Raw genomic sequence first — 21,966 nt, 5'->3', positions numbered from 1 at the left:
TTGAGATAACAACCAGCTGGAAGTACATTATCCCTTACATAAACAATATTATATCCACCACTTTTTAAAAACATGTAAGTAAGCTATTACCTCTCAGTGTGGAAGATTTCCGATTTATTGTTCACTATAGTAAAATAACCAAAGGAACAATAAAGTAAAATTAAAAGATGAAAACAATTTGCTCTACAAACCAGTGTGGTTATGATAACATTAATAAATTAAAATAATATGATAACAAATACCAAGTTTCAATATAGCTTAAATAACTGGAAGTGGCTGACCCTTGAAGCATTGACATTTTTATTCAAAATGGACGTATCCACTGCTTTGTTAAAGTGCCCCTATTTTGCCATTTTTAAGGTTCCTTATATTGTTTTGGAAGTCTCCTACATGCAAGGTCAAAAAATGCTTTAGTTTTTTTTTCAAAATATGTATTTAAAGGGGGGGGGGGGGGGGTCAAATGCTCGTTTTCACTCAATATCCTGTTAATCTTGAGTACCTATAGAGTAGTACTACATCCTTCATAACTCCAAAAAGTCTTTAGTTTTATTATATTCATAAGAGAAAGATAGTCTGTACCGATTTTTCCCGGTAAAACACGACCGGCTGGAGGCGTGACGTGTGGGCGGAGCTAAAGAATCACGAGCGCCAGTAGGCTTTTGCGTTGAGAACGTTTGGAAGTTGTGACACCTGTGAGGACAAAACCAACCAAAACAAACCATGGCTAACAGTCAGATTCAGCGTATATTTATGATCCAGAATCAGATCCAGAGGCTGAAATTTAACAAGAGCAGCATCAGCAACGACGTCTCTATGTGGTATGTACTGAAACTGTATATATTTGCTTAGCGGTTTTAGAAAATGACTAAATGACTAGCGGAATGAAAAGTTCCATTTTGTCGTCTTTTTTTTTTTTTTAAGCAGTACATATGGAAAGTGCAGTTTGATGACAACATCGCATGTTGTTTACTTGATGTGCTTACGCGCCGATAGCTAAGTTAACAACACAGAGATATTTGAATCAGTTTTACTCACCGCATGCGGTTCCAACACACAATCGTGACCCTTTTCGTTGGGACTGCATTATCCTTAAGAAATAAACGATACGCAAATCCGGCGTCAAACTGGACCTTGTTTGTAAAACAAGCATCTTCGAAATGCAGGGAACAAAAAAAAAAAACACTTGCACAAACTCCGTTGATGCTCTGTAAAAATAAACTCCATCCACTGGTCCCTTAATGCCATTTCTCTTTTGGTAATCTGTGCAGGGTTGTTTTGCCCTGGCAACCAAAAACACACTCCTTTTGTGACATTTTGCGACGCTCTCGCTCTGATCAGTGAATGTCTTGTCTCTGCTCTACGGGAGCGCGCGCTCTTCCGGCAGAAGTGCCCTCAGGACCCATATAAGGATATTCCGCTCCATCTAACGTCACACAGAGCCATACTCGAAAAAAACTTTCAGAAACTTGTGACAAACCGGAAGGAGTATTTTTGGAACAGAAATACTCCTTCAAACGTACAACTTAATTTTTTCAAACTTTGTCCATGTTTAGCATGGGAATCCAACTCTTTAACAGTGTAAAAAACTCAGTATGCATGAAATAGCATTTCACCCCCCCTTTAATGTCACCTAATTTCCAGCGTTTCTCAAATTTGCTCAAAGCATTTCTAAGATTCAGTCTCTCTAAACCCCTCATTTCCATGAGCCTATTCTGCTCTGATTGGTCGGAAGGTCCAGTCTGTTCTGTTGTGATCAGTCTACTTCATACAGCGTGTCAGAAACGATTCGCTCATTGCCATAGTTCTGTATTTTGAACGCTCTATATAAATTAAAAACATCTATTATTTATCATACTTACAGGTTGTGATTCAGGGGAGCCAGCTGGTCCAAATAATCTGTGTACTGAGCCATGATTTTATTTCCCCACCTTTTTAGTGTGTAACAGATATGGTCACTATGAACCTTTTTTAGAGATTCTTCAAAATTTTTCCTTTTGTGTTCAACCGAAAAGGGCAGCATACTGGTTTTATATATATATATATATATATATATATATATATATATATATATATATATATATATATATATATATATATATATACTTTTAGTGTAACTTTTTGCTAGTTTGCTGTTTTCTATCTGGAAATACACCCAAACTTGTGTTGTAGGCGTGGCTACATTAAAGACCTGATTCCCCTGCTAATCTGTTTGTATGTAGTATCCTAGGATGAGTCGGGAGGATTGAGAGTAAGCAAAGCAGCTTAATTAGCTGGGATCTGTTTGTGTGGGTCAGAATATGTCAGTGTGTGTTTGTCTTGTAGGGCTGATACTGACTTAGCAAGAGGCACATCAGAAGAAGTGGACAGCTGTCAGGGGCTTTAATGAGGAAAAAGGCCATATCAAAGATCAGCTCAGCAGCCTGGCTACAGGGCTTTTCATTATTACCTTCCAATACGGGCTAAAGGTTGCCTGGCTTTGTGTGTGTGATGCTTATTTTACAAAACCCTCCAGCTCTACAGTCACAGAGTTTAATCACTTTATTCACTCATGTATAAAGCACAGTGCTCTTACACAAGCCAGTTGAAATGAAGAATCGTGTGTTGACACAGTCATACAGCTCGAGGGAATACAACTGTGATCCTCAATGTAATTCCCAGCACTTAATTAGGGTCTGCCAATTTGTATCCTTAATTGTTGAGTACAGGTGTTTATTTAATAAGAGCTCATTCATAACCACAAATAAACATACTTGGATATGCATAATAAAAGGAAATATTGCTTTAATGAGAAAATATTAAAAGAACAATTGTTGATAGCCTGCATATAGTTTAGTGACATTAATTGACTTACAATCTCATAATCACTTGGATGCCTTTATTATTATTATTATTATTATTATTATTGTTGTTGTTGTTGTTGTTGTTATTATTATTTAAAATAACTCTTTTCTGTTTGAATATATTTTATAATGTATTTTTTTTTTCCAAAACGCTGCCCAAGAAACATTTCTTATTATTGGCAATGTTGAAAATAGTTGTGCTATATAGTAGATTTTATTTTATTTATTTATGTATGTATTTTGAAGGATACAGCAGAAAAAAAAAGAATTACTTTCTTAAAAATAAACACGATATCGGACCCTAAAGAGTTCTTCACATAGTTGTCACTTCCAAAATGTCACATCCCTTTTTGGTTATCTTTTCATGTATCATGCAAAAGTTACACCTGTGACCTTTTTTTGATACTTACTATTATTTATGTGTCATATGGCATATGTGATAGTTACACATTTGTACATAATTTGTATCCAGTCTGGCTTTATCTAATGTTTGTACAGCTTTTGTTAAAGGCTTTAAGGCTGAACTGTGACCACGGGACAATCTTAAGTACCATTCCAAATTAGAAAAAAAAATTTCACCTCATTTGTTTTTATCTAGGCATCACCCATGTGAGCCTTCGGTTTCAGAGTTGCACGGAAATCACAGAAGCCTTTGTTTACGCCGTCATTTCATCTTTTTTATGTTAATGCATTGCTATAAATTCCTGTTTTTTCTTTTTTCATAACTTCTGATCGTTAACATCCATGCTTCATCCTGCTCATTAAATCTAATAACCAGAGAGATTGCGAAGAAATGCCTGTGCATATGTTTAAATAGGTCTTCAAACAATATTCGGAAGTGGCAAGCCTCAACATGTCACCACCCCTTAAAAACTAAAAAAAGACAAAACTTTCCCCCAGCCTTTTTGATGCCGTCCTCATGCATAATTGAAGCAGCTTCCCTGTATCATGGGACAACATCAGAAGAGCTTTAGTGTGATTACAGCGAGCTGAGAGTCTTTTATTCCAAGCCTGTACATGAGGGTGGATTGCTAGGACCTCTGCACAGATGTTCACACATGAGGGTACTAAATACGGCAGACGCAAACAGATGGACCCAGCTTGCAGCTTTCTCAGCACCATTGCTTCAAGAGCAGAACTTAGCTTAATATTTATACTCGGAGTGTGAGAACATTTTCTGAGTTGACAGCAGAGCTTTTAAGATTATGCGAAGAGGACAATGGCTGCTACTTAGGAGATGCTTTACATCCCAGTGACTTACACTGTACTAATTGGAGGGACATTCCCTTTGGAACTACTTTGGGTCAAGTGCCTTTCTGGAGACCTAGGACGTTAACACAAAACAAAACGCTGTGCTTTTCTAAGCGTGTAAAATGGATAACTATATTGTGTGGCGGAATACCATGGCAAGTGCTTGTAAGCACTTCGTCTTGGTGCAGTAATATCTTCACTAGAGGGAGCGGGGGCCGGTGAGAGGATTTTTCACGACTGAAGATATTACTGCGCCAAGACGAAGTGCTTACAAGCACTTGCCATGGTATTCCGCCGCACAATATAGTTATCAATTTTACATGCTTAGAAAAGCGCAACGTTTTGTTTTGTGTTACCGTCCTAGGTCGAGTTACACTACGCGAGTAACTGTATTTAAATAGGGAAAACGTGGAGGTGTTTGGTAGCTTCTCTGCTTGGCCCATATTGAATGAATGGGCTAAGCTAAGTGCTTTCAAAGTGTCACCGCGCGCCAAAGCGATTGAGTGCATGCACTGAGACGAGAGAGGTATGTATCAACTCGTCTTAGGTAAGGGAAAAACATAGTTTAATATGAAAACACGGTGGAGTATCCCTTTAAGAATCTTAATCAAATGACTAATTAAAATGCATGGAACGTCTTTTAATTAAGTTCTGAACTCCCATCAAGTAGGTTGTGGAAAAAAAAAATTGTGTGCACATGTTTATTACAAAAATCTGCAGGCTGCGAAAAAAGATGGTCTTTAAAGTGTTTTTTTTTTTTTTTTCACGTTTTTTTTTTTACATTCTTGCAAAAAATGCCATTTAATCTTGAGGGGGAAAGACAGGATATTCTTAAGAAAATATTTGTAAACTTTCTAAGAATTGTTCAAGAATCGCACTTTGGAACAGTCTTACAAACTTCTTTGAATTTATTAACTTCTTAAGAATTTATTAACTTCTTTCCAAAGAAGATGTTCAACATATTCCCCCAACCTCAGATGTCTCAGACAAGTTTTGGTTCAACAATCAAAGAGAAGATTCAAATATAAAATCAAAATACAATCTTTCTCCCCTTACATTTTAAATGCTCGCTTAGTTACTGCATTTGCCTTTGTAGGAAAGCATAACCACCAGCATAAGGATGTGCTGGTGTACATGTGGACATCTTGTTTTTGTACATTTTCATGTCAGAGTGTAAAATTAAAACCCATCAAGCTCTACAATCAAATAAAATTGGCTTTTGCAATTAACATTTGGTTACCAACATTTTTCAATGTATCTTCTGTGTTCAGAATGAAGAAATTGTATGACTTATGAATTAGAATAAGAATTATGAATTTTCAACTATGCCTTTAAGTCTTCTTGCTCCACAGTGTGTGAACTATCCCTTTAATTTTTAACAATCATTGAAAGGAATGTCATGTCCGGCATTTCGCAGTTTGTGTGTGTCCTTTTAAAGAATATGAATGGTAAAATTATGGCTTTCAGCTTTTAATGTTGTCATCTTTTCTAAAATCTTTGTAAAAAAATATTGTATTTTTATTTATGTATTAATACTTAATTAATGTTTATTATTATTATTTATTTATTTTATATATGTATTTTTTATTTTATTTTTTTCTCTTAATTTAGAAGGCTACTAGGGGGTGGGATGGGTTCTAAATTTGCACAGTTTATTTTTGTTTTATACTACTGTTCCCAGAAGAAAATTCAATAAACAGTTGTTAATAAATAAATAAAAAAGTATGAATAGGAATTAATGAGTTGATTAAGATACTGTACAGATATACCAAAAATGCAGCATTATAAATGAATTGACATTGACAAGGACAAGGAAAATCTAGCATACGGTCCATTCAAAATATGCACATAACTGTAAAGAATTATAAGAAAAGTAAACAACTTTGTAAAATTATGCTTAAAAAAACAAAAACAAAAAGTAAGACTTAGAGTCTGGAATATATGGTAACCACTTCCTTTTTTCTTAAATTTGTAAACCAAATTTACTTTCGCAGCGCATAGCATTCAAGGGGGGTTCAAGTTTTCATGGGTTGTCCACACAGAACGTAGGTGGGCATTATGAAAATTTCTTAACTTGTGATGTATGAACTTTTGAAATTTGAATTACATATTACTTGTATGAACGATATATTCAAAGAGTTAACTCTCTTTGGTAATTTGCACAAAAAAAAAATCCATGAAAGGGACACTTAATTTTTTTATTTTTTTATTTTTTTTAATGACATGGACATAAAATTAGAATGGAATATAAATTATTTTTATTATTTCTGAAATATGGAGAAATAATTCTTTCTGAACTTTAAACTGATGCAGAAAGGAAGGAGACCTGTGATTATTGCTGTCAGGGCTTTTTGATAAGTATTTTGGCAAAATTTCACAGTGTGGCAGAGTCCTGTCCTGTCTACTAAATCAACCTGTAATCTTTATTTATTTATTTATTGTTTGTGGTTCTCAGGCACTTGTTAAAAGCATTTCCCAGAATGCTTTAATCCAGTAATTGTACGTAAGGTTCGAGACTTCATTTACCACATGAATTACCTGCATTTTTAGTACCATAAGTGCTATTGGATTTAGACAAAGGTTTCATGACCTTTTATGTGTTTTGGACCAGTGTGGGAGAGTTTTAGTCATAAATCATTGTGTACAATAATTCGTTTTTAAACAGAAATATTTCATTTTTGGTCTGAGCTGTTTTGAACAGGCATTGTGTATTGTAATAATGTTACACAATAAAAATGATTTTAATTATTTATTTTTTTATTTTTTTCAAATAAATGCAGCTTTAGTGAGCACAAGAGACTTCTTCCAAAAACCTATTTCTTTCAAGAATCTTATTTATTCCATTTTTTTTTTTTTTTTCAGTGCATATTATAGGATTTTCTGGTTTGTATGGGACTACAAAATGATAAATATAAAAATTTTGAATTTATATTTTAATATATGAAAATATTGAACACTTGCTGTCCGGACCAGTGAAAATGAAAATGTATTAGCAGAGAAAATAAAAGTCCCTTTAGGCCCAGACTGGCTGACATTTGATGAGAATATGCACAGAGAAACGCTGCATATTTTACATGAAACCTTCTGCTTTGCTTCAGTCTGCTGAGAGTGTCATTCACAGGAGGGGGGATTCTAAGCAGCGAGAGTTGAAGTGTTTTCTGAGGGTTTAGCTTCACTTTCTTTTTAGCTTTTCTATGAGGGCAGAACCAAGGTAAAGCTGTCACAGGTGGGCCGTTAATCTCCCATTCACACCTCTTATCACCATGACAGAGACAGAGATGTGATAGACTGCTCCACACGCAAGGAAATGCTTTTGACAAAACTGCTAGTGCTGTTTATCCTTGTGTCCAGCTCTTCATCAAAGTGCTTCTTTTCTCACTTACAACCAGAATGCACAAGCACATAATGGAGCTCAGCCTCTTACATCCCTGTTGGACACGAGGGAATCTATTGTCAGTTTCAGAAGCACTGACTGATAAAAAATAGAAAAAAATATTTGTTAGGAACTTTTTTTTTCTTCTTTTTGAAGGGTTTGTGGGGAAAAGGACTTGAAAATGTTGAAATGTTGAAAGGATAGCAGGCAGAGACGGGTAGAAAGACATTTTCTCCATTACATTGTATGTTGGGACTTTTTCAGTCTTTTACTTTTTTAGCCTTTAAAGGAAAGAGAGGAAGAGAGTGGGGGAATGCAAGCCGGACATGTTCCAGGTCAAATTCAGACCTGGACCCCTGTGAGCAGGTGTTTCTAATTGTTGGAAAAAAAAGTAGGGTATGTATGAAATTTAATTAAACATTTAATTGTATTTACAATGTGACTTGCAGATTCTGGCTAACATATAACTAAGTCCAAGTTATTTTGTAATAATTTATAATATATAACGTTATAATATTGTATTTAGGTTATACACTACTATGCAACCCTTTGAGAGTTCTCTTATGCTTAACAATGCTGCATTTATTTAATCAAAAAAGTATTATTATAAATGTATGTATTTATTTTCAATGCAACTGAATTTTCAGCAGCTATTACTTCAGTCTTTATTGTTGCATGATGCTTTAGAGATCATTCTAAAATACTGATTTGTTGCTTAAAAAATACTGTGTTTTATTTGTCATTTTGATGAATAGATCAAAAGAACACCGTTTGTTTGAAACAGAATCTTTTGTAATAATTGTAATATGCAACATTATAAATGCATTCACTGTCAGTTTTGATCAGTTGAATGCATTCGTAATAAAAGTATTGATGTCTTTAAAAAAATCATAATGACCCCAAACCTTTGAACAACAGTGTGTGCATATATCTTCATATAAAAGTGAATTTATTTGATTAATCTCAGATATGAATTTTAGTTATTTAATCCACTAAAACTGTTCTTTCTATATTTTTCAACTTCAGAAACTTTAAGTGATTTGTTAATGGATATTTATTTATTTATCAATCACATGTTCAGTTTATTTACCTTATCATGGACTTTTAGTTTGTTTTCATTCTTTACATGTGATTCTTTGTCTTTGTTTCCCGCCACTTCTTAGTTTCTATGGACACTGATTATCATTACAGCTGTTTGTTATTTTGTCATCATCATCACTGTGTATTTAAGTTCCTCCTTGTGCACTCTTCATTAGTCTGGTATTGTTTGTGTTTTGGGCTTTCAGTTTAAAATGATTTAATAAACTTTGTATTATGTTTGTATCTTTTTGATCTTCCTGGGATGTAGCATTACTATTTATTTATTTCCTCTTCCTGTTCTGTTGACGGTATGTTGCCTATGTTGTTGTTGTTCCTTTGTTGTTTTTTAATCCATATGCCCTTTTTTGTAATGCCCATTTGCATCTGTAATTCCATTGACTAGATTAACAGGATTGAGTGGGCATTTTTACTCAGATTGCACAACATTCCTCTTACCACTTGATTACTGGTTTAATTTAGTAAATATTGTATGTTTATTTACCCAGATATTCTTCAGCATATTTGGCCAGTCACACAATCACATCTCACTTGTTATTCATAATGAGGTCACAACTCCAATCAGCAATCTCAAACTGGCTCTCAGATCTCGCCGACTTGGAAACATGTTTGGCAATGAGCATGACTGAGAAGAGACATCAAACAAGCCAGTCTGCCGAGACAAAACACCTATAGTGTCTCATTCAAGCTGTTTACCATACTGAAAAAAAGGTTCGCTCACTGAAAACCACTCAATTTTACATTAAAACAGGTTGTGGTGATACTAATCACAGTTGAAAATTAAGTACCAAAGGTGAATAAAAATGCCCCGAAACTGAAGATTTAATGTTAAAACAGGTTCTAGCTTTCTTGTGACCCTTCATAGGATAAGCGTTTTGGACAGAGCACGGATTGTCAGATGATAGGTATGTAGTTTAGTAATATCCCCTGAGCAAGCTGTTTTCTGTTCCTATATACCAGCACAAAAGCAAATGTGATATGATTTTATACAACAATTCAATAAACAAGATGATAATATTAGATTACTTAAATTTTAGTATTGTCAAATATAGATGTATATAAATTTGGGAAATCGTGGTCTAGTGGTTAGAGAGTATGACTCCTAACCCTAAGGTTGTGGGTTCGAGTCTCAGGCTGGAAATAGCATGACTGGGGTGCCCTTGAGCAAGGCACCGAACCCCCAACTGCTCCCCGGGCACCGCAGCATTAAAATGGCTGCCCACTGCTCCGGGTGTGTGTTCACGGTTTGTGTGTTTGTTCACTGCTGTTTGTGTGCACTTTGGATGGGTTAAATGCAGAGCATTTATTTTGAGTATGGGCCACCATACTTGGCTGAATGTCACTTCACTCACTTCATATAAATTGACTTGTGTGCAAATGAATGTTTCCATTCGGTTTACACTGATATTTTCACACGCTTCTATTTCAATACCTCAGACAAGTCTTCAATCTTCTCCATTACACACAGACATACTTGCATTTTTGGTTTACGGGGACTCTCCATGGGCGAAATGGTTTTTATACTGTGCAAACGGTATTCTGGGAATTTGTGGCCTAATGGTTAGAGAGTTGGACTCGCAATCGAAAGGTTGTGAGTTCGAGTGTCCGGCCGGCAGGAATTTTAGGTGGGGGGAGTGCATGTACAGTTCTCTCTCCACCCTCAATACCACGACTGAGATGCCCTTGAGTAAGACATCGAGCCCCCAACTGCTCCCCGGGCACCACAGCATAAATGGCTGCCCACTGCTCCGGGTGTGTGTTCACAGAGTGTGTGTGTGTTCACTGCTCTGTGTGTGTGCACTTCGGATGGGTTAAATGCAGAGCATGAATTCTGAGTATGGGTCACCATACTTGGCTGAATGTCATGTCACTTTCACTTCACTTCACTTCACATCTCTATCGTCTTACACCAACCCTACACCTAAACCTACCCCTTACAGAAAACTATTCCAGTACACACACACAACATTTTCTCTGGATAGTTTTGAATAAGACAAAAATGGTTTTGTGTCATGTTGATTTGATGTACAAGTTTGCATCTGGAAAACTATAACTCTGTAGTGTTAACATGTAGATAAAGGCAGTCAGATGTTTGGGGAAAACATCTAACTGACATTATTTATTTATTTATTTTTTTTAATCTGTTGCTTTGAAAAATCACAGATTCTGTAGAAATGAATCCATCACAAGATGATTTGTAAATCTAGTGTCTCTTAGGACAATATGTGCGATTTATAACTGAGACATGCATTTTTTTCCATCTATAAGCCTGGTTTAGTATATCAAACCTCTATAGTGTGTTCTTTTATCATGATGGTTTTCAGGGTTGTCACTTGATTTTTTTAACACCAAATTTGATACAGGTCATCAGAACCCCCTTTTTTCATCTCAAGGTTTTTTATTTATTTTTTTATTTTACTATAAGTGACCCTTGCCACACTTTTACAGTTTAATATATCAGCTACACCAAAATTTTGTAAGGGAAACAGGTCAATTTAGCTCAAAGGGAATCATTTAAGATTTTAAAGGGAATTTGAACAGAATCACTGTTTCACGGCTGTTCACGGAGACGCGCCTGCCGTTCAGTGAACGAGCCGTTTAACATCAAATCTGCGCTGGATACTAATATCCAAACTATATTGAAAACACTATCAATTAGCACAGTAACAAGATCGGCAGTTTAAGACATTAACTTGTAAGCACAAAACACAAGATACTTCTCTTTTCAATATGAATAAGGCTTTATTAGATAAATCTAAGACATATAAACTAATCTAACACATAAACGCACGCACACACACATTCACACAAGTTGCAGGAAGGTCGAAAGTTAGGGAAAGATGAGTTTAAGAGAATGGAAATATGGAATCCCAAGTTAACAGCAATACGTTAAATTGCATAGACATGAACAACCATCAATCACGTAATTAGCGCTCGCATTGAGTTCCTCAATGGGGTTAAAATTATATTAGATACACCAGCACAACAAATATCTGGGAATACGTTGCCTTCGTTTGCTGTGAAAGGGACTCCAGTTGAAAGGGGTATCCCGGTGTCGCTGATTGGCTTGAAGTTCAGTAGTGAAGTGACGTCTTGGGAAGCCCGTGGTTGCTGGGCGTTGGCTGAAAGTGCAGAGTCGTGTTCGCTGGTTGAAGTTGAATGGACGTTACAAAACTTAACTCAGAACACGAAACTCTCAAACGGAAAAGAAAAGAAATAAAGTTTGACGAGACTAGGTTGTTTTCTTTCTCATGGTGGCATAGTAGCAGCAGGCAGGCACGCTGGAACCGCGCTCAAAGAACAATGACGACTAACCGCATGGCTAGATGCTTATAGCTAAAGCTAGGTAGCAAAGCTACAAGCTAAAAGCTAAAAGCAGGCATGACTGATAGCACGAGCAAGGCTGGAACTAAAAGCCCGCATGGCTAATAGCAGCAGCTAGACTAGAACTAAAAGCAAGATTTAATCGTGTCCAAAGTTTTTAAACTTCCTTGTTGGCCACCCCTCAAATGTTGCCTTGACCAATCAGATATGGTCCTGGGGTCTGGGGTATCATAAATCATTGTTTATCTTACCAAGCATGTGGTTCTTGCCTCACAGGGTCTAATTTTGGACATGATTCCTATAACATGATTATGATATATTTTACAAATAAATGATTGTCAGGACAATATCAAGCAAGAAAATGTGATTATTTGAATACTAGACATGACTAGGTATCCTATAGTTATCAAAAGACATACACAATAAGTGATTATACATGATAGTCAAATGTGTGGGTTACACGTAAATGAATATGGAGTTAAGCAATGGAATGATTCATTCATAAGTCTTTTTTGAGTTCATTCTGGTCCATATATAATGTATAAAAAGCAGTTTCTTTGCCATTCTCTGGCAAAGGACTTTTCTGTGAAGACAAAGGTTTAAAGCCCTTCCCCCTTAGGAATTTCAGTCTGGTTTCACTGGCTGGGGGGGGGGGGGAGTCAATGCAAGTATCTAACTTGATCTCCTGGGTTTACATGTGATGTCCAGCGTTGCATTCCAATCACGAACAATAAATTTGACAATCTCTTCTTCGAATTAAAATTGTCAATAATTGTTCTATTGGTGTTAATGTTGAAAGCTGTTGTGTGAACAAGTTGGTTGGTTGGTTATCTTGCTTGGTTCTTGTGGCACTAGAACTGATTTATGACTTCCTGAGGAATTCAGCTCATGTTTCAATGCACACAGCTCTGATAGACTCTTTGATTTGTCTGATTTGACTCATTTCTGCTACATATATCCCCCTTTCGATCGGCGAGGTGTTTAGGTGAAGACATCGTCGATCGCTGGAGAAACAAAGGCAGAAGAAGCAGACAAACACAGCAAACAGCAAGACAACACCTCCATGACAGTTACTGTACTGGTGCAGGCATCAGGTTATTTAGGTACACGTGGTTAAGTTCAATTAGTCAATGTAGTTTAGCACATTGAGGATAGTTTAGATCGTCTTGGAAATTGTTTTTATTTTGATTCATCAATCAAATTTGTGGTTAACTTTGTTTGGTTCTTCTAGGTTGTCTTACTTTACATGTTTACCATTAGTTTTCTAGTAATTTCATTTTCAATTCAATGAATTGACCTATCATGCATGGAGCTCTCTGGCTTCCATTCAGTTTAGAGTGGCTGGCGGATATTAGGTGTTGCGAGTCAATCCTAATATCAGACCTTCGACCCTCGCAGGGTGTCTAGGCATTTCACCTACTCAGGAAAGAGGGGAAGGAGAAGGATAGGTAGAAGAAGAACAAAACAAAACAAGGCTGCTGTGGGTTTTCCTAGCATGGGTTACAACGACTATTGAGCTAGGATGTCAGGTGCAGCTAGTGTGTCATGAACCTTAACTTAGTGTCAGGTGTTCTACCTATTGTGAGGATGGCTGCACTTTTCTTCATGGTGGGTATGTGTAACTTTGTTACACTAAAAGTTGGATATTCTACCTTTGGGAAGAATATGTTTGTTGACTGTGTTATCAGTAGATGTGTTTACCTCTGGGTGTAGGTAATGTTGTGTGTTACTGGTGTAGTGCATGTGTGGTCAGATCTGTTCAAGTCTGTGTTGTCTCCCCCTTTTTCTAGCATGTCACTGAAGACTGGCTCTCTGCATCCTTGGCTTGGATGAGGGCGTGTCCATGGTCTAATGAGGGGTCAGTCCAGCAAGGCAGGAAGTTCTTTGGCAGACAGTCGGAGGCAGTTTGGCATGGCTGTGTGAAGCTGAGTTGCAAAACTAGTCTCCTATGTTGCATTCTTCTTGTGATGCCTTCTGGCTGTAGCAGACTTTCTGACCTTCTGTGCTCTGGTGGTTGCTGTTGCACAGACAGGGAATTTGGAACTTGGAGTTGGAGTTCATTTGACAGTTTGTTAGTGACTGAGGTGATGTCCTTTAGTACCTCAGATTTTTCATCAACAGTTGGCCGTTAAAGACTTGTTCATTCTGGGTTGTTGTTGAACAGGTGCTTGTCATCTCTGATGCGGTGCACCAGGTGATCACCGGCCTTCCGTTCTGTCGCTGGTCACAGCGAGCATGACTCAACTTTGTGGTCACCTGCATGTAAATTGTCTTGAAGGAACTCTCTTAGTTGTTCCATGACTTGTTCCGTGTCTTCTAATGGTAAGCGGTTATGTTCTTGTGCATACTCAGCACTGTGCATGTCTGAGTGGTGCTGAGGTGGGTTTTGTTGTCGCTTACCCACACGAGTTGCTCTTGGATGAGTCAGGTGATTACCTTTGGATATCTGGTTAGGTTTCCAGATGTTATCCTTTTGGTTTCTTGAGAAGCGTGGCTGGTCCCATGGATTTTTCCAGCAGTTGGGCTGAAAGCGGTCGTGGATATGGGCGTCACGTTCTCTGTGCTCTTGATGGAAGATTCTGGTGTTGTGATGCCACTGGGTGTCGTCCAGTGCAAGGCTTGAGTCTTTGTTGACAGAGTTCAAGAGTGTGGATGTTTTGTTACCTTTCTTTGAGGCCAACTTCTGCTTGTTATAGGCCTTCTGTGTTAGGTCACGCAACTGTTGGATGGTCATGGAGTTCGGACAGGCCATGACACCTAGATGGTGACTGACTCCAGGGTGCAGATTCTTTAGGAAGAGGGTTTTGAAGTTCACATCCTCTTCAAGGTCAGAGTTGTTGTGTGCACCAAAGTAGGATTGTCGGAGTCGGTTGTAGTAAGCTTGTGGAGTCTCTTGACGACCTTGTTTGGTTTCCAAGGCAGTTAACCGTCCATGTTCAGACTCTGGGTCTGTAAACTCTTTAATCAGGACCTCACGAAGTCGCTGGTAGTTTGACTTGGTTTGACTGGGCTGTCGATCTAGAAAGTTTCGTACCTCGGAACTGGACGTGGCTCTAAGGAGGTATAACCAGTCTCTGTCAGTCACATGAGGTCTCACTTCCAGGTGAAATTCGATATCTCGCAGATAAGCTTGGATGTCGAGGCTCTCTGTGGAGTTCGGGTTGAACCTGCTGATGTTTTTAGACAGCTTGTTGAGGTCTTTGATGGTCATCCCGTGTGCAGCTTCAAGGCCTTGGACGGGAGGTTTTCTTTCGTTGGCAGGAAAGGGTTGTGTGGCGAAGGCAGGTGAGGTTTTGGGTTGTGGCCCTTCGCTCCTTTCGTCATATGCCAGTTCTTGGACGTGGGACTCTGCTCTGCTCAGCAGTGATGAGGCTAAGAGATGTTTCTCTTTTCTTGGCTCTAGTTTGTGCTTGTAAGCATTTTCGAGTTCTTTTCTGACCATGTAGAGCTCATCGTTGGTATCATCTAGTTGTTGGGTCAGATTGTCCATTTCAGTTCTGTACCTTTCAAGGTGGTCTTTCAAAGCACTGATTTCAGAGTTCTTGTTTCTGATGTCTAGCTTGGCTTTCTCTAGTAGCTGTTCGGCATACTGGAGTCTGTTTACCAGGTCTTTCTGAGCAGCCGTTGCATGTTGCTGGTCGAGCTGAGCTGCTGCCAGGGCTGCTAGGAGCTTCATAACTTGTTCTGTTGTATCCTGCTCCCTCTCGCTGGGTGCTCTGAGTTGATCTTGAACTTTCACTTCCAGCTTGTCTATGCGATGTTGAGCACGTGTCAGCTCCTCTTGAAGGTGGGTGATGTGCTTGTCGCTCAGTTTCAGCTGGGTTGTGAAGGCATAGCTTAGTGAGCTCGTGATCTTGACTAGCTCCTCGTGGTTGTTGTTCTGGCTTGAATCTTGTGTCAGGAATCTTCTCAGGATTAGGATTATTATTAAAAATAATAACAGTTCAAATGTCTTTGGAGTGAGGCTGTCTGTTATGCCTCTCAGCCAAATGTTCACATCTTCCCCATGGGAAATGGGGTCTGCAGTCTGCGGCATGTTGGCACGCTGGGGAGAAGAGAGACTGACACAGATCTGTGTGGAGTAAAAGCCTATGTGTGGTGGGACAACTAAGTGTTGTATCAGTGATTGTGAACCACTAGTGAAATGTGGTGATGACTGTGCTGGTCTCAGGGTGTCTAAGTAGACTAGAGATGCGAAGACTTTGTCACTCTAATGAGGAAGAGGAAAAGAGAGACAGAGGTGAAAAACAAATTTAAATGACAAGCAAAATTTCTGTTTTTCAAATGAGGAAAATTATTTTTTCCAATTAAATGTTATCAAAAACGTAAATAATATTATTATATTTCTTGCTTTGGACAAAAGAATACAATAATAATTCTGATATCTCTTTTCTTAGTCTGACAGGATTGACACCGTACACCTTTCAGTTGGACCGCTCACCAGGGAGTCAGCGAAGGCGACAGTTGCTCTATTAAATTGATCTCAACGTTGGATGAGATGCTAAAACTTGGATTGCGTTTCCAAATGTAGGGAGGTTAGGAAGAACAAATGAGAGGATGATTACAATCAAATTCATAAGGATGATTCGTCGTCTTTGGCACGATTGTGTATTTACTTCACTTAGAATTGATTGATGGTTCTTACATGTCCTACAAATGTAAAAAGAGAAGAGGAAAGTAAAGGAGAGAGAGGACGGAGATGGTAAGTCTCAGTAGCGGTTATCTCAACTACAAGGAGAGCGTTGTGTTAGTTGCTGCACAACTAATCAAACAAAATAAACTTTAAGTGAAAGAGGGTTGTCTTTCTAATTTATTTGAACTCGTAGTGAGGGATAACAATGTCTCCTTTTGGGGCTCAGGTTTGTCGTTCCCAGGCTAGGATACACAAAAGAAATGGTAAGAAATAGGAAAATTAAAAAAATTAATATATGGGCAAAATATGCAAACATGAAATTAAAAAGAGGAAATCAATACGTAAAACAATAGTGGTTAAGTGTATAACCAAAACAGGAAGAGGGGTAAAACGCATTCAAATAAGTAAAGGTCTGAATAGCATATATTCAGATGGGTAATAAATAAATTAGGAAGAATAAGTTTACTTAACTTCCAAAGTTCAAGGCTTATTCATTCCTAAAATAATTAGACCCAAAAGAGAATACTAGAAATAAAAGATCATATGAAATGATCTGAGAGGGAAATTTTAAATGATTCAAAATAAATTTAATGTTTCAATTAAATTTCAATTTGACAATTAATAATTGTGAGTCAGTATTTCCCTTTCTAGTAAAATGAAAATAAGTGGTCTAGTGAGAAAAGAGAGCGATAAAAAGAAAGGGACTAACAAGTGTTAGTTAAGATGTTTAAAATGGTTAAATCACGTCAGCGTTGCCCAAACACACATTATTCTACCACTGGATGGTAATGCTAACGGCTAACCTTTGAGGCTAGTGGCTTTAGTACAGACTTCAATGTAAATGCAATGGTTTCGTTAGCTTAGCGACACCGCAGAGTTTGTGCGCTGCGCGTGCACAGTTCAGAGTTGCTCCGGAAGTACGTTAGGCTTCCGGGTCACGGTCGTCACTATGGCAACCAAAACACATTCTAGTGGATTAGCACATGAATCGTTGCATTGTTGCAAATACAGTTAAGCATGTTACGTGAAATGTCGGCTCATTTCAACACTGTACAAATAACAACACCGCCTTTCAGTTGGTTTTGCGATGTGGCACTTAAACTCTCAGTTTGTATAGAGTTAAATTTATCTTAATTCAAATAGCAGCTTCCTGCTGTAGTTAAGGGAACACAGTTATATCAATCTCAGCAATTTGAATCTCCGTGCCAGTTTTTCTGGACACAAACATAAAAGTTTTCCTTCGCTGTTGGTACACAGTTAAAATTTACTTGATCAAGCTTTTAAAACACTCCCATTCAAATTACTCTCGGGCACACGCAGTGTTACGCGAGATTGCATTCACTTTGTGAACGGATACAAATGGACAAACATTGTTCTCTAATGTTTAACGTTAACTTAGGGGAGTCGAATATCAAATTTGATTCGGCAGTGGAACACGCACTGGCAATCAAACTATATGAAATATGAATACGGGGACTTTGATAAATAGATTGAGGAACCCGCTCAAAACTATTCTTTATTCACCGATTTATATCCCTTTTGAAACACTAACAGTTTAGCTCCGTTCAGCAAACAGTGACTGAGATAGCGTTTGAGACACTGGAACACGCAGTGAAATCAAATCAGCTATAAAACAAGGCATTACACAAATGAGGAACACGCTCAATTTCTACCTTTTTGTACGATCTCAGATGTTTACTTTTAAGTTCACTTACTGCTGTTAACAAAGGGGAGACGGACTCGAGTTAAAGTCTCCTCTAGCTCCTTTCATTCAAGCGGGAGGGCGCGCGCTGCTTACGTCACGCGTCACACACACATACTCAGGTCTCGCATGCTTCTCATCTTTCATTCCTTTAGCAAAGTCAAAGATTAAATAACTTGGTTTATGCTCACAATTTAGATTAAACTGCCCGCAATCATTCTCCACCATTATAAATGTAAAGGGAAACAGGTCAATTTAGCTCAAAGGGAATCATTTAAGATTTTAAAGGGAATTTGAACAGAATCACTGTTTCATGGCTGTTCACGGAGACGCGCCTGCGGTTCAGTGAACGAGCCGTTTAACATCAAATCTGCGCTGGATACTAATATCCAAACTATATTGAAAACACTATCAATTAGCACAGTAACAAGATCGGCAGTTTAAGACATTAACTTGTAAGCACAAAACACAAGATACTTCTCTTTTCAATATGAATAAGGCTTTATTAGATAAATCTAAGACATATAAACTAATCTAACACATAAACGCACGCACACACACATTCACACAAGTTGCAGGAAGGTCGAAAGTTAGGGAAAGATGAGTTTAAGAGAATGGAAATATGGAATCCCAAGTTAACAGCAATACGTTAAATTGCATAGACATGAACAACCATCAATCACGTTATTAGCGCTCGCATTGAGTTCCTCAATGGGGTTAAAATTATATTAGATACACCAGCACAACAAATATCTGGGAATACGTTGCCTTCGTTTGCTGTGAAAGGGACTCCAGTTGAAAGGGGTATCCCGGTGTCGCTGATTGGCTTGAAGTTCAGTAGTGAAGTGACGTCTTGGGAAGCCCGTGGTTGCTGGGCGTTGGCTGAAAGTGCAGAGTCGTGTTCGCTGGTTGAAGTTGAATGGACGTTACAAAACTTAACTCAGAACACGAAACTCTCAAACGGAAAAGAAAAGAAATAAAGTTTGACGAGACTAGGTTGTTTTCTTTCTCATGGTGGCATAGTAGCAGCAGGCAGGCACGCTGGAACCACGCTCAAAGAACAATGACGACTAACCGCATGGCTAGATGCTTATAGCTAAAGCTAGGTAGCAAAGCTACAAGCTAAAAGCTAAAAGCAGGCATGACTGATAGCACGAGCAAGGCTGGAACTAAAAGCCCGCATGGCTAATAGCAGCAGCTAGACTAGAACTAAAAGCAAGATTTAATCGTGTCCAAAGTTTTTAAACTTCCTTGTTGGCCACCCCTCAAATGTTGCCTTGACCAATCAGATATGGTCTTGGGTCTGGGGTATCATAAATCATTGTTTATCTTACCAAGCATGTGGTTCTTGCCTCACAGGGTCTAATTTTGGACATGATTCCTATAACATGATTATGATATATTTACAAATAAATGATTGTCAGGACAATATCAAGCAAGAAAATGTGATTATTTGAATACTAGACATGACTAGGTATCCTATAGTTATCAAAAGACATACACAATAAGTGATTATACATGATAGTCAAATGTGTGGGTTACACGTAAATGAATATGGAGTTAAGCAATGGAATGATTCATTCATAAGTCTTTTTTGAGTTCATTCTGGTCCATATATAATGTATAAAAAGCAGTTTCTTTGCCATTCTCTGGCAAAGGACTTTTCTGTGAAGACAAAGGTTTAAAGCCCTTCCCCCTTAGGAATTTCAGTCTGGTTTCACTGGCTGGGGGGGGGGGGGGAGTCAATGCAAGTATTTAACTTGATCTCCTGGGTTTACATGTGATGTCCAGCGTTGCATTCCAATCACGAACAATAAATTTGACAATCTCTTCTTCGAATTAAAATTGTCAATAATTGTTCTATTGGTGTTAATGTTGAAAGCTGTTGTGTGAACAAGTTGGTTGGTTGGTTATCTTGCTTGGTTCTTGTGGCACTAGAACTGATTTATGACTTCCTGAGGAATTCAGCTCATGTTTCAATGCACACAGCTCTGATAGACTCTTTGATTTGTCTGATTTGACTCATTTCTGCTACAATTTCATACAATTTACATTTTTGTAAAATGCTTAAATTAAAAATTATGAATACTTTTTATGTTACCACCAATTGATTTTCATAGCATCTAAGCAATTCAGAAAATTATAATAACTAACTGCTATCTTGTTTTTGAAAGATTTGTTTTTGAGGGAGGAATATTTAATATGACAAGGCATCCTAAAAGTTCAGCACTCATGCATGAGATGCTGAAAATCAGCAAGACATGCAGTCTCAAAGAACATAATTTATCCTCTTCTTCTTCATCATCCTCTTGACAAGGGGAAATATGGATTGCTACACAAATTTTCCAGCCTGTTCAAAACATTTTTGTTTGTCAGTCAACACCTAAAGCACCAACAGCTCATTTTCAGGTAATTTTCAGAAGGATAAATAACCTGTCCAGATTTAAACCCGTTAAGGCCCTGAACCAGTGAACAGCTGATTTAGGAGCACTTGTGACCAGCCACATTAAAATTAAACCTGGCATACCACTTTTAGTGTGTGAGCCTGCACTTATGCTCTGTGGGACCCTAAGGTGTTTGTAGTGGGATAAGGCTAAGATGGGGTAGTTACACCACACTGTGGTTTTGTTTTATTTTAGATAAAGAAATCAATGATTACACAAAAGTTCAGTATTTATTATTATATTATTATTATTATTATTATTATTATTATTATTATTATTATTATTATTATTATTTTGTTTTGTTTTTTCATTTTTGAGGTTCAGTTCAAGTAGTATAGGAGAAAAACAACAACAACAAAACCCAAATCTTTGAGAACAAAATTAAATTTCTGGTGGTAAATATATATAGTCTGTAAGGATATGTCTCTGTATCTAATAATTTTGCACATCTAGACTTATATTTAGGACAATATTTGCCCACTCTTCTTTGCAGAACTGCTCAAATTCAGTGAGGTTTGATGTGGACTGCAGTCTTCAAGTCATTCCCACAGATTTCAGTGGGGTTTAAGTCTGTGCTTTGACTGGGCCACACACCTTTTTCTCTACAACCACTGTGTGATCAGTTTTGCTGTGTGCTTTTGGTCACTGTCATGTTGGAAGATAAACCTTCTTCCCATTGACAACTTTCTGGCAGAGGGAAGCAGATTTTCCTCAGGAATTTGACAGTATTTTGCCCCATCCATTTTTCCTTCTTTCCTGACAAGTGCTCCAATCCCTGCCGCAGAGAAACACACCCATAACAGGATATTAACACCTCCATGCTTTACTGGAGGAATGCTGTTATTTGGATGGTGAGCTGTAGGCCTACTGGATTTCCACCAGACATATAATTTGGTGTTGAGGCCAAATAATGAAATTTTATTTGAATCTGCCTCAGAATCTTTAAAGGGGGGAGGGGGGGTGAAATGCTATTTCATGCATACTGAGTTTTTTTTACAATGTTAAAGGATTCCCATGCTAAACATGGACAAAGTTTCAAAAAATTAAGTTGTACGTTTGATAGTTTCCGGTTTGTCACAAGTTTCGGAAAGTTTTTTTCGAGTATGGCTCTGTGTGACGTGAGATGGAGTGGAATTTTCCTTATATGGGTCCTGAGGCACTTCTGCCGGAAGAGACATTCACTGATCAGAGAAGCAGAGCGAGAGCGAAATGTCACAAAAGAAGTGTGTTTTTGGTTGCCAGGGCAAGACAACCCTGTACAGATTACCCCCCCCCCCCCAAAAAAAAAAAAAACAGCATTA

This window comes from Carassius auratus, chromosome 5, assembly GCF_003368295.1.
Source record: "Carassius auratus strain Wakin chromosome 5, ASM336829v1, whole genome shotgun sequence".
In the NCBI taxonomy this organism is placed as follows: Eukaryota; Metazoa; Chordata; class Actinopteri; order Cypriniformes; family Cyprinidae; genus Carassius; species Carassius auratus.
This window is presented reverse-complemented; position numbering follows the sequence as displayed.